Source organism: Mustela lutreola, chromosome 11 (genome assembly GCF_030435805.1).
Source record: "Mustela lutreola isolate mMusLut2 chromosome 11, mMusLut2.pri, whole genome shotgun sequence".
NCBI lineage: Eukaryota > Metazoa > Chordata > Mammalia > Carnivora > Mustelidae > Mustela > Mustela lutreola.
In genome coordinates, this window is record NC_081300.1 from 95,075,951 (window position 1) to 95,091,830 (window position 15,880).

Genomic DNA, 15,880 nt, shown 5'->3' on the forward strand with positions numbered 1-15,880 from the left:
TATCCTCGCTCGCGGCAAGCCATTGGCCAATCAGAGAAGGTAAACCATAGCACATGGGAGGGCTACAGCCAATTAGAATATCCAGGGGTGCTGTGCGGGATGGAGCAAAGACTGTGCACCTCAAAACTGAGTCCCTACAGAAACTGGAGCGGAAGAAGTAAGTTCCCGAGTGCCTTGGACAGTGAAAGGAAGATGATGCCTTCAGGGCCGCAGCTGAACGTCTCTGTTTGCGGTGGTTGGGGGAGCTGCCAATTTGTTTGATTTGAAAACCGTTAAAATTGTATTTTGGGGGGTACCTGGGTGGCTCAGTGGGCTAAGCTGCTGCCTTCGGCTCAGGTCATGATCTCAGGGTCCTGGGATCGAGCCCCGCATCAGGCTCTCTGCTCAGCAGGGGGCCTGCTTCCTCCTCTCTCTCTGCCTGCCTCTCTGCCTACTTGCGACCTCTCTCTGTCAAATGAATAAATAAAATCTTAAAAAAAAAATTGTATTTTGAAACAATCCTGTTTAAAAGCAATGAAATTAAATTTGCACCACTAAAATTCGTATGTTTCATGATGTTAATTTCTAAACTCAGTGTTTGGAAGTTTCATTTAGCTCTTTTAAGACGTGATGAAACATTTTTTCTCACTATTTCACAAATGTCATTTAGAGACAGCCGAGTCATAGAGGGTGATATCACTTTGGGTTCCTACCCGATAAACTACAAGATCTCTAGTCTGGCATTCGTAGCCTGGCAAAATCAATCCCTAGACGATGTTTTCAAACAATTTTTTACTATTCCCCTTCCATTCATCAGTATCTCTCCCAAGAGGCTTCTCTATAGCCTGAATTACTATTTTTTTTTTCTGAATTACTATTAATAATGACTTGCCTTCCGTACTAATCTCAATGACCTTTGAAAGAAAAACCAGGTACTATTCAACTTTGGCTACATATAGACACACACACACACACACACACACACACACTGCCTAGTACCTTGTTTTTGTCTCAATCGCTGTATGTTTAATAGAATAATGGATGAATATGTGGCCTTAGTTCACAAGACTAAGAGTTATTATGAGGCAGAAATGTATAGAGTAAATTCCTGTGCCCAAAAGCAAGTTATTGGTAACTTGGAATAGAAAACCTTAATTCCCTATCTTGAGAACTCTGTACACTTTAGACATACAATTACATGTATTTTGGACATACAACTCTGTACCTTTTAACATATACATTATCTATGTAACTGTCTCTCATTTGTAAAAGAGGAAATCGACATTTCGCAGGAAATTAAATACATAAATAACTTCTTTTTTAAGATTTTATTTATTTGGGAGAGAGAGCACAAACAGGGGCAGAGGGAGAGGGAAAAGCAGACTCCCTGCTGATCAGGGAGCCCCACTTGGGGCTGGGTCCCAGGACCCCAAGTTCATGACCTGAGATGAAGGCAGACGCCTAACTGACTGAGCCACCCAGCCACCTCAACATAGATAACTTCTTTCTTTGCCTCAGTTTATTTTTGTAAACCTCGCCCCTTTTTATTTATTTATTTACTTTTGATATTTTTTAAAAGATTTATTTATTTATTTGACAGAAAGAGATCACAAGCAGGCAGAGAGGCAGGCAGAGAGAGAGAGAGAGAGAGGAGGAAGCAGGCTCCCTGCTGAGCAGAGAGCCTGATGTGGGGCTCCATCCCGGGACCCTGAAATCATGACCTGAGCCAAAGGCAGATGCTTAACCCACTGAACCACCTAGGCACCCCCTGAAAGCACTTTAATCTTAGGGTGTACTATACTATCATCTCTTCTGAGATTATGTAATCATTTTCAAAGCACTTTGTTCAAGCCTCATTTATTATACTTATTATTGGTTTTGTTTCATTTTTTCCCAATGATCTGCATAAGTAGCTCCCTCTGATGGGCTGTGAGTGCCTCAGAGGCAGGCACCGGGTTTTGTTTTTCAATCTCTGCAGTCTCGATTTCTGACATAGGCCCCTAGTATCTGGTATGTGCTCCTTATTGCCAAGATTCCTTTGGGTCACTTGTTATTCAAATCCTTAAAATTCACTCCACAAATATTTTTGAGTACCTATTATGTGCCAGACATTGTGCTAAGTCCTAGGGGTACAGCAGCAAATATACAAAATGGTCATTTGACCTCATTGAGAAAAAAAAGGTAGCATAGGTCATAAGTCAAAAATCCCCAGTCTCTGTCTCTGGGAGACTAGGAAGGTCTCACTGTTGTAGATGTTTGGTTGACCTCCCTTTTTATGAAAACTGAACGCTGATCTTCTTCACCTTTCACATTTCAAAGCAGACCTCCAAGTCAATAAAAGAAGCAAGGATTTATAACTTGTGGACTTTGGTTTATTTATTTTGTCTTTTGAGCATTCTCTACTATCATTCCCCAAAATGTGTTGTCTTTGATTTGAAAAAAGTCACAGAACATGCCCTTCTGAATATGGGGGTGGGCATATGGTCCTGGCAGAACAAATCAGATCCTTCTCGGGGTTTGCTGTATGGACTGTGGAGAAAAAAGATCCCTCTTTCTCTTGAGGTTGCCAGGCAGGGCTGTTGATGCTACCTGTAGGAAGGGAGAACAAGGCCAATTTGCAAAAAGAAACAGAAACGAGCAGAACTGAGGTGGGTAGGAGAGGAGAAGAGACAGCTATGGTCCATTGACTTCTGTTTCTACCTTAAGGTCATAGTTCTTAGGGCGCCTGGGTGGCTCAGTTGGTTAAGCAACTGCCTTCGGCTCAGGTCATGATCCTGGAGTCCCAGGATCGAGTCTCACATCGGGCTCCCAGCTCCAAGGGGAGTCCGCTTCTCCCTCCAATCTTCTCCCCTCTCATGTTCTCTCTCACTGTCTCTCTCTCTCAAATAAATTAAAAAAAAAATCTTTTAAAAAAAAGATCATAGTTCTTCAGTTCATTCTTCAGTGGGATCAGTTTTTCCAGCAGAAAATCTCCCAACCACAAAAATGAGCAAATGTTTGTCCATCTGGTTTGGGGCTTTTGTTTTGTTTGCTTTTGCTTTAGCTTGATTAAGGAAGGTTTTTGGCTCTTGCAACTGTAATCGTCTTTATTAATATATAATTAAATATACTAAAAGCAATTTATCCTGCCAGACCTGTTTAGTCCTCAGAAAAACCTTCAGTCTCCTTAATTTGGTCCTATGTGAGCCTTTATCTCATCTTGTGTGGTATTCAGTGACTGTCCCTGTTAGTTCCCCAGTCACCAAATAGTCTCCTGCCTATCAGAGAAAAGGTGATTCAAATGTGGTCATGACTGATGAAACAAGAAGAAAGTTAGCGTGGGAATCAGACCCCCCAATATCTAGTCTTAGCCTTGAGAACTCTCTCTGTGATTCACACAGCCAGTCTTCCCTAGAATTTGGGTTAGTCACATTAACAATGAAAGGTTTGGACTGGATGGGGAAAGAATCTGCAAGCATCTAATTCCAGAACATCTAATTCCAAGATATTTTAATAATCCCAGAATGAAACCCCAGACCCATTTGCAATCACTCCCTGTTCCCCATGTCCCCAACACCTGGCAACCACTAATCTCTCTGTGTCTATAGATTGGTATATTCTGGACACTTCATATAAATGAAACCTACAATCTGTGGCCATTTGTGTTGGCTTCTTTCATTTAGTGTAATGTTTCTGAGGTTTGTCCATTTCATAGCCTAGGTGACTATTTCATTCCTTCTTGCGGCTGAGTAATAATCTGTTGTAAAGATAGATTATGTTATATTTATCTGTATATGTCTATCTGCAAATGTCTATCTGTCCATAGACATTTGGCCATTGTGAATCATATTGCTGTGAGCACTCATGTACACATTTTTGTATGAACAAATGTCTTAAATTCTTTGGGGGTATATACCTAGGAGTGGAATTTCGGGTCATATGGTAACTCTGTGTTTAACTTTTTTAGGAACTGCCAGACTCTTCTCCACAGTGGGTACACCATTTCACACTCCCACCAGCAATGAACGAGGGTGGTCTCTGCATCTTTTTTTTTTTTTAAGATTTTATTTATTTATTTGTTAGAGAGGGAAAAAGAGACAAGCACAGGGAGCGGCAGGCAGAGGGAGAGGGAGAAGCAGGTTTCCCACTGAGCACGAGCCCCGATGAGTACCCTGGGATCATGACCGGAGCTGAAGGCAGATCCTTAACCAACTGAGCCACCCAGCCTCCCATGGCCTCTGCGCCTTAATGAGCATTGGGAACTCAGCTGGTTCTTTAATCTGGTGTCATGAAGAGCAATGCCATGCCCATGAATGAACGGAGTCATTATCGAAGATGTTTTAAGTTATTTTGAGTAATGCATGACTATACGCATGATTTTCTGTGTCTCTGAACACTGTACGTCCCAAGTAAACGTGTGCCAAGTAAAACCAATGTTCCCCATTGCTCATTAGACAGCAGCTCTCCAGCAGCTAAGTGCTGGCGTGTCATGTGCAGCTCCCACGACAGATGGGAAGCCCAGCAGTGTCACAGAGCACATGCTTTACCTGCTGATCAGTTCCAAAACTTCTGAAAATGACAAACCTTAACTAGGGTTGTTGTGCAATTCTAAGACATCTTGTTAGAGGAAACAGATAATTGCTCTGATTGCCCTGAGCAAGGAAAATGTAATGTGTGAACCATGTCTCCTGTGTACATGCATAAACCATCTCTTTTTTGATAATCCAAGAAAATCCAGCTGCAAGGGAAGAAAATTTCTCCTATTAAATAAAATGAGCCCCAACTCTGAGAGAGTCATGTCACGTCTCAGGGCTCAATTAATACAGAAAGTTCTGGGTAATTAACTTAGCTGCTGGGGAAACTTGATCGCTAGGCTGACAAGAATCACTAAGTATTTCCAGACCCAAGGTAACATTCCAGCTTCTCAAAGCTCATGACCTGAATTGACCTCACTCTCTGGGGAAAGAAACCCTCATTGCTGTCTCTGGACCTTTTATTTCATCCAAAGGAAACATCAGCATTTGCAACTGGAAGGATCAATAACCAAATGAATTAGCTGGGGGTAAGTTTACACTTCTCCTGTCAATTGTCATCATTTGTTTGCTTGAACCCACTTCACGTATCTCTTAGTGCTAATGCGAAAGATACATTATGCAGTTTTCATAAGTGTATGAGATGAGTACATTTTACGCCCATCATTTTCATCTCTTTGAGGATACCTAACCTCACTCTCAGTACTTGGCTACATGGCAGTTTCCAGTAGAAGTGGCTGCTTTCAGTAATAGAAACAGAAACTATATTTGTTCATTGCTTTTCCTTCTTCCCGGGATGTTAATTCCTTGGTTTGTAAAAATCGCATGCCTTATAGTTTGCAAGAGTTTCTGGATCTCTGATGTTTGATGAACATCCAGTGCCAGAGAGTAGTAATGTATAGTTCCCAACTGCAACAAAATGCCGTGTAACAACTACAAAACCTCCAACGTGAAATAAAGAAACATGGTTTGCTCACACAATCTGAAGCGGTAGGCTCGGGAGCTCTGCTAAGCTTGCTGGAGCTTGATCATGGAATGTTCTGGAATGGCTATGACTGGGACACCTGGAGTGGCTCTGTGTGTCTCTTCTCCTCTGGCAGGCTACCCCAGAGAACGTTCTCATGTGTGCCAGAAAGCAGAGACAAGTAGACCCTGGCATTCTCCGCTCAGTGGTGGCACTACCACGTTCTATTAGCTGAAGCATAAGCCTAGCTCAAGTCAGGAAACAGATTCTGGCTCTTGAGCAAGAGGAGCTGCAAAATCCACATGGTGACAAGTGATGATATAGGGAAAGAAAAAGAATTTGGGCCCGAGTGTTGTATACTAGAAGCAGTCCCTTACCATTCCCTTGGATGGTAGACCTCAGTTTATTTAGGCAAAGGGAAAACTGGATCCAAGAGGAATAGTTCTGACTAGTTTTTGTGTTTTTAATCCTACCAAACAATTATATAAACAGATGTATGAGCTGTCTTCGTTTGCTCAGGCTGCCATAACCAAATGCCACAGACAGAGTGACTTTAACAACGGGAATTTTTTTCTCAGAGTTCTGGAGGTTGGGAAGGCCAAAATCAAGGTGTCAGCTGATTCAGTTTCTGGTGAGAGCTCTCTCTGGGCTCACAGATGGCCACCTTCTCAGTGTGTCCTCATATGGCAGAAATAGAACCCTCTGGTGTCTCTTCGTTTTAAAAAAATTTTTTTTTATTAACATATAATGTATTATTAGCCCTAGGAGTACAGGTCTGTGAATCACCAGGTTTACACACTTCACAGCATTCATCTGGTGTCTCTTCTTATAAGGATCTTAGATCTTACTCTATCATGAGGGCCCCACGCTCAATGACCTCATCTAACCTTAATTACCTCCAAATACTTTCACATGGGGAGTTAGAGCATCAGTACGTAAATTGGGGGGGGGGGCACACGATTTAATCCATAGCATGACCTTTATAAATTAACAATTTTAGATTTAGCATATTCATTCCCTTTTAATCCCTCCCAATACATCTCATTTCCTATTGTGACCAGCTGTGAATAAAACTTTTTTTTTTTTTTTTGCCTGGGTGGGTCAGTGGGTTAAAGCCTCTGCCTTCGGCTCAGGTCATGATCTCAGGGTCCTGGGATCCAGCCCTGCACTGGGCTCTCTGCTCGGCGGGGAGTCTGCTTCCCCCTCTTTCTCTGCCTGTCTGTCAGCTTGTGATCTCTGTCTGTCAAATAAATAAATAAAATATTTAAAAAGAAAAAATTTCTTAACATTGGAAATCAAAGTCAGAACCCAACTTTGGAGTCTCAGTGATTGATCAGAACGAATTGGAAACATATCCTCAGTATGTCTTATCTAGTGTTTAAGAACATTCTTGTTTCTCCTAGAGTTCGGGAGAGAGTGATCAAAAGCTTCACTCGATCTAAAGCTTGAGGGAGTGGTTAACCAATCCTTGTCAAGCTGGGTTTATTGGATAGAAAATTCAAAGTAGTTTCATGCTTCCCAGCCAAAGCATTGGAGGTACTCTTTCCCATAAGCTTCCAGAACTTATGAGCATTACTCATTCAATCTTAAAAACTGCATGATTCTTCCACTCTTTACTTTTAGGCTGTTAATGGCCTTGAACCACAAAAGCAATTAAGTTGCCAGAGAAAGTTTCTAATATCCTGTTCATCTTAAGTTCTTGGAACAGATATTTTTTTCATTGTGTGTGTAAGGAGAGAAGGGAAGAAAACCCTTTTTCAGCATTTTCATTTTGTGAATGAATGAGTAAAAGAATGAACATCTTTAAGGAGAGAGAAAGGTTCTATTTTATTTTTTTAAAGATTTTATTTACTTATTTGACTGACAGATCACAAGTAGGCAGAGGCAGCAGAGAGAGAGGGGGAAGCAGGCTTCCCGCTGAGCAGAGAGCCTGATCTGGGGTTCGATCCTAGGACCCCAGGATCATGACCTGAGCTGAAGGCAGAGGCTTTAACCCATTGAGCCACCCAGGCACTTCAAGAGAAAGGTTTTAGAGAAGAAAGCCATTATCCCAGAGAAATGATGAGATTAATCTGTTAAGAGAGCGTATTAAAGGTAGATTGATCTGTGTGATGTGTTTACAGCCTGAATACCTACCCTCCAGCCCTGGAGAGGGGTAGCCCTTGGGACAAGCTTTCAGGAAAGCTATTGTTCAACCCAATCAATATCTCATAGACAAGAGTATTATTGATGTCTTCAATCAGCAAAAGAAAATTTAAATTCTCCCTAAAACCAATATTCATATCAGTATAAGGGATTTATGAAAAGAAAACTAAAGTTGGGAACTTTAACACTTTTAACATCATTCCTTTCATTAACTGCTCTGTGTTTACCGATGTTTCTGACCAGCCCTGGCAAAAGTTACAAATGCCAGAAGAGATATCTGGGACGACTAGGACATGAATAACGGTGGCTATCAATTCTTTTGCTCACCACATAGTCCGTTCTCATTTAGCACACGCTGGCACTTTGCCAGACACTGGCGAAAGCATGATGAGCAAGACAAATTCAGCTCAGGCCCTCACGGAAGTCACAGCCTAGTTCAGATGAGCCATAAATAGGGACAGCCACAATGAGGCTCCACTTCACACCCACTAGGAGGGCTATAACCAAAAAAACAGACAATAACAAATGTTGGCAAGGATGTGGAGACATTGGAACACTCGTGCGTGACTGGTGGGGAATGGAAAAGTCTGGCAGTTCCTCAAAAAGCTAAACATAGAGTTACCATATGGCCTAGCAATTTCACTCCTAGGTATACACCCGAGAGAATTAAAACACACGTTCCTGCAAAACTTGCACATGAAGAGAATGTTCACAGCAGCATCATTCACAATAGCCGGAAGACACAATGTCACTTACACTTCCAAATGTCCAACACCTGGTGAAGAGATGAACACGGTGTGGTCTGTCCATGTGATGGAATACTAGCCATCCATAAAGAGGAATGAACCACGGATACACACGTTACAACATGCATGAGCCCTGAAAACATGACACTAAGTCACAGAAGCGAACACAGATGATTCTGTTTATGTGAAATGTCCAGAATAGGCAAGTCTGCGGACATGAAAGCAGAGTGATGGTTTCCAGGGGTTAGGGGTAGGGAGAAAGGGGAATGGTTGCTTAATGGGTGCAAGGTCTGTTTTGGGGGCCAATTAAAATATTTTGGAAGTGGACAGAGCCGGTGGTTGCACAATATGGTAAACGTGCTAAATGAATTATACATTTTAAAATAGTGAATTTTGTTATGTGTATTTTACCTCAATTTAAAAAATTAATTGAAATTTACACTTAAGGACGTGTAAGGACCTATTTAGCCAGAGCGACTCCATCTTGGGTAAATAGCCATTTTGTTGTTTGTGCAGTAAAGTTAAATTGACTCTCCCCCCAGAGAAACTTACTTAGAAGCAAGTCCAGGAAACTAGTAAAATGTAGTCGGCTAGTTCCTGATAACAGAGCCCAGAATACAAGGACAAGTCAGGCCAGATGGAGACATCTAATCAGTACCAAGTACTGTTTGTAATAGTAAAAAGGTCTTGCCCAAACCAAAATGACTCCATCTTGGGAAGGACCACGATCTTATTATTCACACTGAATATGTTAACAGACTAAGCCTTCCCAGAAAGTACTGTTTGTAACGGTCCCTGTGTAATCTTGAATAACACGTCACCAGACCGGATGGAACTAGCCAATCAGCAAGAGACACACAAACCCGGTTGAGATACGAAATATGGGGTACAGTTTCACCCAATAAAAGGTAGCCTGTAAGATTGGGAGGGGTCGCTCTTTGCAGAGACGGCCCTGGAGGTCAGTCTGACTTCTAATGCTTGGCATAGAATAGAGCTTTGCATAACTTTAACTTTGTTTCTGTCTCATTCCCCTGGCCAACCAATCTGATTTCTAATACTTATCATAAAATAAAGCTTCAAATAACTTTCACTTTGTCTCAGTCTCGTTCCCTTTAATAACGGACCTAACAGGGCGCCTGGGTGGCTCAGTCAGTTAAGCAAGTGCCTTTGGCTCAGGTCATGAAACCGGGGTCCTGGGATGGAACCTTGCATTGGGCTCCCAGCTCAGCGGTGAGCTTGCTTCCCCCTCTCCCTCTGCCTCTCCTCTGCTCATGTTCTCTCTTTCAAAATCTTAAAAAAAAAAAAAAAAACCTATACACTTAAGATCATACATTTTACTCCAAGTTATACTTTTTTTTTTTAAAGATTTTATTTATTTATTTGACAGAGAGAGATCACAAGTAGGCAGAGAGGCAGGCAGAGAGAGAGAGGAGGAAGCAGGCTCCCTGCTGAGCAGAGAGCCCGATGCGGGACTCGATCCCAGGACCCTGAGATCATGACCTGAGTCGAAGGCAATGGCTTAACCCACTGAGCCACCCAGGCGCCCTCCAAGTTGCACTTTTAAAGAGATTCTTAAATCACTTGAATTTTTCAGAAGTATATCTTATTTCATTTTGCAGTAATTTTGACTGCATATCTGTGTACTTATACACATGTAGTGTTACTGCGAACTAAGCAGCTTCCATTAGGCACACATGAAAAATCTGTCTCCACTTCCTTGTTGCACACACAGGGAAGAACTGTAAGGTCGGTTTCCACTTTTAACTGTTTTCTCAGGTACATAATAATACTTAACCTTGTTATCCAGATGAGGATATATAATACTTAAGTAGTTTTTTTCAATAGAAAAAGGGTGCAGGGGTGGCTCAGTCAGTTAAGGGTCTGACTCTTGATTTCGGCCCAGGTCATGATCTTGGGGGTCATGAAGTGGGGCCCAGCATAGGGCTCCACACTTGGTGGGGAGTCAGCCTGACATTCTCTCCCTCGCCCTCTGCCCCTCCCCTGCCTCTTTTTAAAATAAATACAATCTTGGGGCGCCTGGGTGGCTCAGTGGGTTAAAGCCTCTTCCTTCGACTCTGTTCGTGATCTCAGGGTCCTGGGATAGAGCCCCGCATTGGGCTCTCTGCTCAGCGGGGAGCCTGCTTCCTCCTCTCTCTCTCTGCCTGCCTCTCTGCCTACTTGTGATCTCTCTCTGTCAAATAAATAAATAAAATCTTAAAAAAATAAAAATAAAATAAAATAAATACAATTTTAAAAAAAGAAAAAAAAAGACTAAGTAAAGCATAATGGTTTAACAGCTTGAAAAATCACTATCCCACCTTCAAATTAAACTATACTGAATTGACATGACACCGGACTTATTTAAAAAATGTTCACATAATTATGTGTTTTTTTTTTCAAACTATAAAAACAATATATGATCATAGAAAACTTGAGAAAATATAGGAAGGGTAAAGCAGAAAAAATGAAATTGACTATCATATCACAACCCTGCAGTAACTTCTATGTCACTGTTGTATTTCCCTTATTTTGGTCATTGCTGCACAGCAGCATCTGGCATATGATAAATATTTGTCAAATATGTTAATGACTGGGTCTTTGTTGGCAAAAAGCTAAATCCGTTAAAAATTTAAAATCGGTCAAAAATTTTTTTTTATTTTTTTTTATTTTTGACAGAGAGAAATCACAAGTAGATGGAGAGGCAGGCAGAGAGAGAGAGAGAGGGAAGCAGGTTCCTGCTGAGCAGAGAGCCCGGCGCGGGACTCGATCCCAGGACCCCGAGATCATGACCCGAGCCGAAGGCAGCGGCTTAACCCACTGAGCCACCCAGGTGCCCCTAAAATCTGTCAAAATTTATGGTAAAAATAAGTTTTACCATAAAATTCATTAGAAGAATGCAGGTGTTATTGTGTTGATTTTTTATCTTTTTGATTTTCAAGTTTAGAATGTGGAGCAAATGCTACAGACAGACCCAAATCACAAAGAGGCAGCATACTCCAGAGAACAAGGAACAGACTCTTTACTTTTTATTTATTTGTCAGAGAGAGAGAGAGAGCATGAGCACACAAGCTGGGGGATGGTGGTCAGGCAGGCGGGCAGAGGGAAAAGCAGGCTTCCTGCTGAGCAAGGAGCCTAGTACAGGGCTATAACCCAGGACCCTGAGATCCTGACCTGAGCTGAAGGTGGACACCTAATCAACTGAGCCACCCAGGCGTCCCTGGAGTAGGCTCTTTAAAACCACCCAGTTAGAATCCACTTTTAGAAGTGGCCATCTGGGGCACCTGGGTGGTTCAGTGGGTTAAGCCTCTGCCTTCGGCTCAGGCCATGATCTCAGGGACTTGGGATCGAGACCCACATCAGGCTCTCTACTCAGCAGGGAGCCTGCTTCCCCCTCTCTCTCTGCCTGCCTCTCAGCCTACTTGTGATCTCTGTCTGTCAAATAAATAAATAAATAAACAAGTCTTAAAAAAACAAAATAAGTAGCCATCTAAAACATGCAATTCCTTTAATATGCTCGGCCACATCTCACATCCCAAGGCAACCTCCCTTGTTGGTTTGGAAGCTACATTAGCTTTTGCTAGCCCCTGGTAGGCGATTTGGATTGTCAAGACTTCTTTCCCCAAAGCTGAGTTCATCCAAAGTAATGGGTCTTTTTGATGGTGGATAAATTTTCCAATGCCTTCAGGGGAGAATGCTAATGAAAGACTGTTGGGAACTAGTTCAGCAAGTAACCACGCTTCAATGTGTCTTCAGAAGAGAAGTCCAATTATGTCCAATTATGCAAAAGTGGGATAGCCTGAACCTCCCTGTATTCCAACGGTAGTGTTTCTCCAATTTTAAAGTTCATCCGAATGGCCTGAAAAGCTCAGTAAAATACAAATTCTGATTCAGGTGGTTGGAAGCAATGCGGGATTCTGAAAGACTACCAAAGTCCCAGGAGATGCTGAGGCTGCTGGTCCTCTGACCACTTTGAGAAGTCAAGTCCCAACACACAAAGCTGATAAATGGCCTGACTCATCTACACTGTTAAAATCTAGGGGTCCAGGGGAGCCTGGGTGGCTCAGTCGGTTAAAGCCTCTGCCTTTGGCTCAGGTCATGATCCCAGGGTCCTGGGATCGAGCCCCGAATCGGGCTCTCTGCTCAGCAGGGAGCCTGCTTCCCCCCTCTCTATCTCTGCCGGCCTCTCAGCCTACTTGTGATCTCTGTCAAATAAAAAATAAAATCTTAAAAAAAAAAATCTGGGGGTCCAGAGGTGCCTGGGCAGCTCTGTCAGTTGGGCATCTGCCTTCGGCTTAGGTCATGATCCCAGCGTCCTGGGATTGAGCCCCATGAGCCCCATATTGGGCTCCCTGCTCGGTAGGGACTCTGCTTCTCCCTCTCCCACTGCTTGTGCTCTCTCTCTCTCTTGCTCTCGCTCTCTGGTTTGCTCACTTTCTCTCAAATAAATAAAAACTTTTTAAAAAGGTAAACTTTCCTCTTTAAAAAAAGAAAAAAAAAAACACCAAGGGGCACCTGCGTGGCTCAGTGGGTTAAAGCCTCTCCTTCAACTCAGGTCATGAACCCTGCATCTGGCTCTCTGCTCAGCAGGGAGCCTGCTTCCCTTCCTCTCTCTCTGCCTGCCTCTCTGCCTACTTGTGATCTGTCAAATAAGTAAATAAAATCTAAAAAAAAAAAATCGAAGGGTCCAGCGTGGGAGATGCAACAAGGCCCTCAGTCTGGGTTTTGTGTGGGGTCTATCCCACTAGCTGATCTAAATACTCTGTCTACATTTGAAGTGCTTTACCACTGACTGGAGAAGGCTACATTTAATTTCTCTCTCTTTTCAAATAAAAAAAAAATTTTTAAATATCTTATTTATTTGACAGAGAGACAAAGTGAGAGAGGGAACACAGGCAGGGGAGTGGGAGAGAGAGAAGCAGGCTTCCTGTTGAGCAGGGAGCCTGACGCCGGGCTCGATCCCAAGACCCTAGGATCATGACCTCAGTCGAAGGCAGCTGATTAATGACTGAGCCATAAGGAGCCCCTAATTTTTCTCTCTTTTTTAAAAAAATTGAGGTAAAATTCACATCACATGAAATTAACCATTTTGGGGGGAAGATTTTCTTTATTTATTTGAGAGACAGAGAGCACAAGTCATGGGCGGGCAGAGAGAGAGAGATAAGCAGACTCCCTGCTGAGCATGAATTTGAACCTGCATTTGAACCTGGCCTCACCACTCCCTGTCATGAGACTTTGTGCAAGTTACTGAAGCCTCTGTGCCTCCGTTTTCTTGTCCATAAAATGGGAATAAAAACAGTATAAACCTTAGGCTTATTATAAGCATTAAATAAGAAGTTACATGTATAGTGCTTAAAACAGTGCTTAGGACTTAGAGAACTATAATAAATTTTTAGCTGCTATTGCACTTAAAACACTGATAAGCTGGGTGACTTTTGACTTTCCAAGTCAGTCACTATCTTTCTTATTTCCTCTACAATGGAAAATACAATACTTGCCTTCCTTACTTCTGAGCCTGAGGATCAAAATAAATAATAAAGGCAAAGCATTTTGGAAACAATAAAGCACTATACAAACATAAACTTCTTATTGAATGCAAGGGAAATCATACTTATCTGTTCATAAAAACACATTTCCAAGAATTTTGATTTTCCGGAATTTCATTTGGTTTATTCAGTTATGCATGGATTAGAATGTACTAAACCCACATCTCTTTCAAATTATCATAATTCAGGGGACGCCTGTGTAGCTCAGTCAGTTAAGCATCCAACTCTTAATTTCAGCTCAGGTCATGATCTCAGGGTCATGACCTCAGTCAGGGTCATGGGATCACTCCACACTCAATGGGAAGTCGCTTGAGTGTCTCCCTCTCCCTCTGCCCCTTTGTGCCATCCACACTTGTCTCTCTCTCTCTCTCTCTCTCAAAATAAATAAACAAATAAATGTCATAATTCAGACTTTTCACTAATTCAGACTGTCATTGTCCTAATCAACACAGATTGTTGCAATTGTATTTATTTATTTTTATTTATTTATTTATTTGACAGACAGAGATCACAAATAGGCAGAGAGAGAGGGGGAAACAGGCTCCCTGCCAAGCAGAGAACCCGATGCGGGGCTCGATCCTAGGATCCTAGGATCATGACCTGAGCCGAAGGCAGAGGCTTTAACCCACTGAGCCACCAGATGCCCCTGCAATTTTATTTAATTAATTAATTTATTTATTTTAAAGATTTTATTTATTTGACAGAGATCACAGTAGACAGAGAGGCAAGCAGAGAGAGAAGGGGAAACGGGCTCCCCACGGAGCAGAGAGCCCAATGTGGGGGCTCGATCCTAGGACCCTGATATCATGACTTGAGCCGAAGGCAGGGGCTTGACCCACTTAGCCGAAGGCAGAGGCTTAACTCACTGAGCCACCCAGATGCCCTATGTTATTTAAGATTTGACAGTTATAGGAGCTACATTTTCATATTCGAGACTCATTTCTGGGGCACCTGGCTGACTCAGTTGGAAGAGCATCAGACTCTTAATTTCAGGGTTGTGAGTTTGAGGCCCATGTTGGGTGTAGAGATCACTAAAATAATAATAATAATAAATATAAAGTTTTAAAAAGTCAGTCTCAAGTCACTCAAGGTTGAAGCCTTGTTTAATCCATTATAAGATTCATTTGCCCTTCAAATATATAGTAACTAAAATATTTGACTTGATGAAAAAATGTTCAACTCTACCAAAAAAAAAATGCAATCAAAACATAAAAAATGCCATCATTTAGGTACAATATTGACCAAGTTTTGAATAAATTGATAAGTAAGTAATAATCAAGATGCAGGGAATCAGGACTTTTCTTTACAGGACTGCTAAGAATACAAACTGATACAAGTTTCCTTGGACAAATTTAGCATAATTCCTTTTAAAAACGATTCTATTCTTAAAAAATTAAAATTAAAATGTTTATATTCTTTGATTCCATTATTCTCTCTCTGAGTATTTAAACTTCATGTTCATGAATGTTCATGATGATTTATAAATATGTGATTCATTATAGTGTTATTATAACCAAAAATTGAGAGCTACCTAAAGCCCATCAATAGGGAATTAGACATAAGTTACAGTTAATGCCTAGGAAGAATACAGGTGTAGCCAAATTGTTTATTTATTTATTTATTTATTTTTTTTTTAAAGGATTTTATTTTTTTATTTGACAGACAGAGATCACAAGTAGGCAGAGAGGCAGGCAGAGAGAGAGAGGAGGAAGCAGGCTCCCCGCTGAGCAGAGAGCCCGATGCGGGGCTCGATCCCAAGACCCTGAGATCATGACCTGAGCCGAAGGCAGAGGCTTTAACCCACTGAGCCACCCAGGTGCCCCCAAATTGTTTTTTTAGATAGAAAATATTTAATGATTTGGAATAATGTCCATGATATATATATATATTTAAGTATTTTATTTATTAATTTGACAGAGAGAGACACAGTGAGAGAGGGAACACAAGCACGGGGAGTAGGAGAGGGAGAAGCAGGCTCCCACTGAGCAGGGA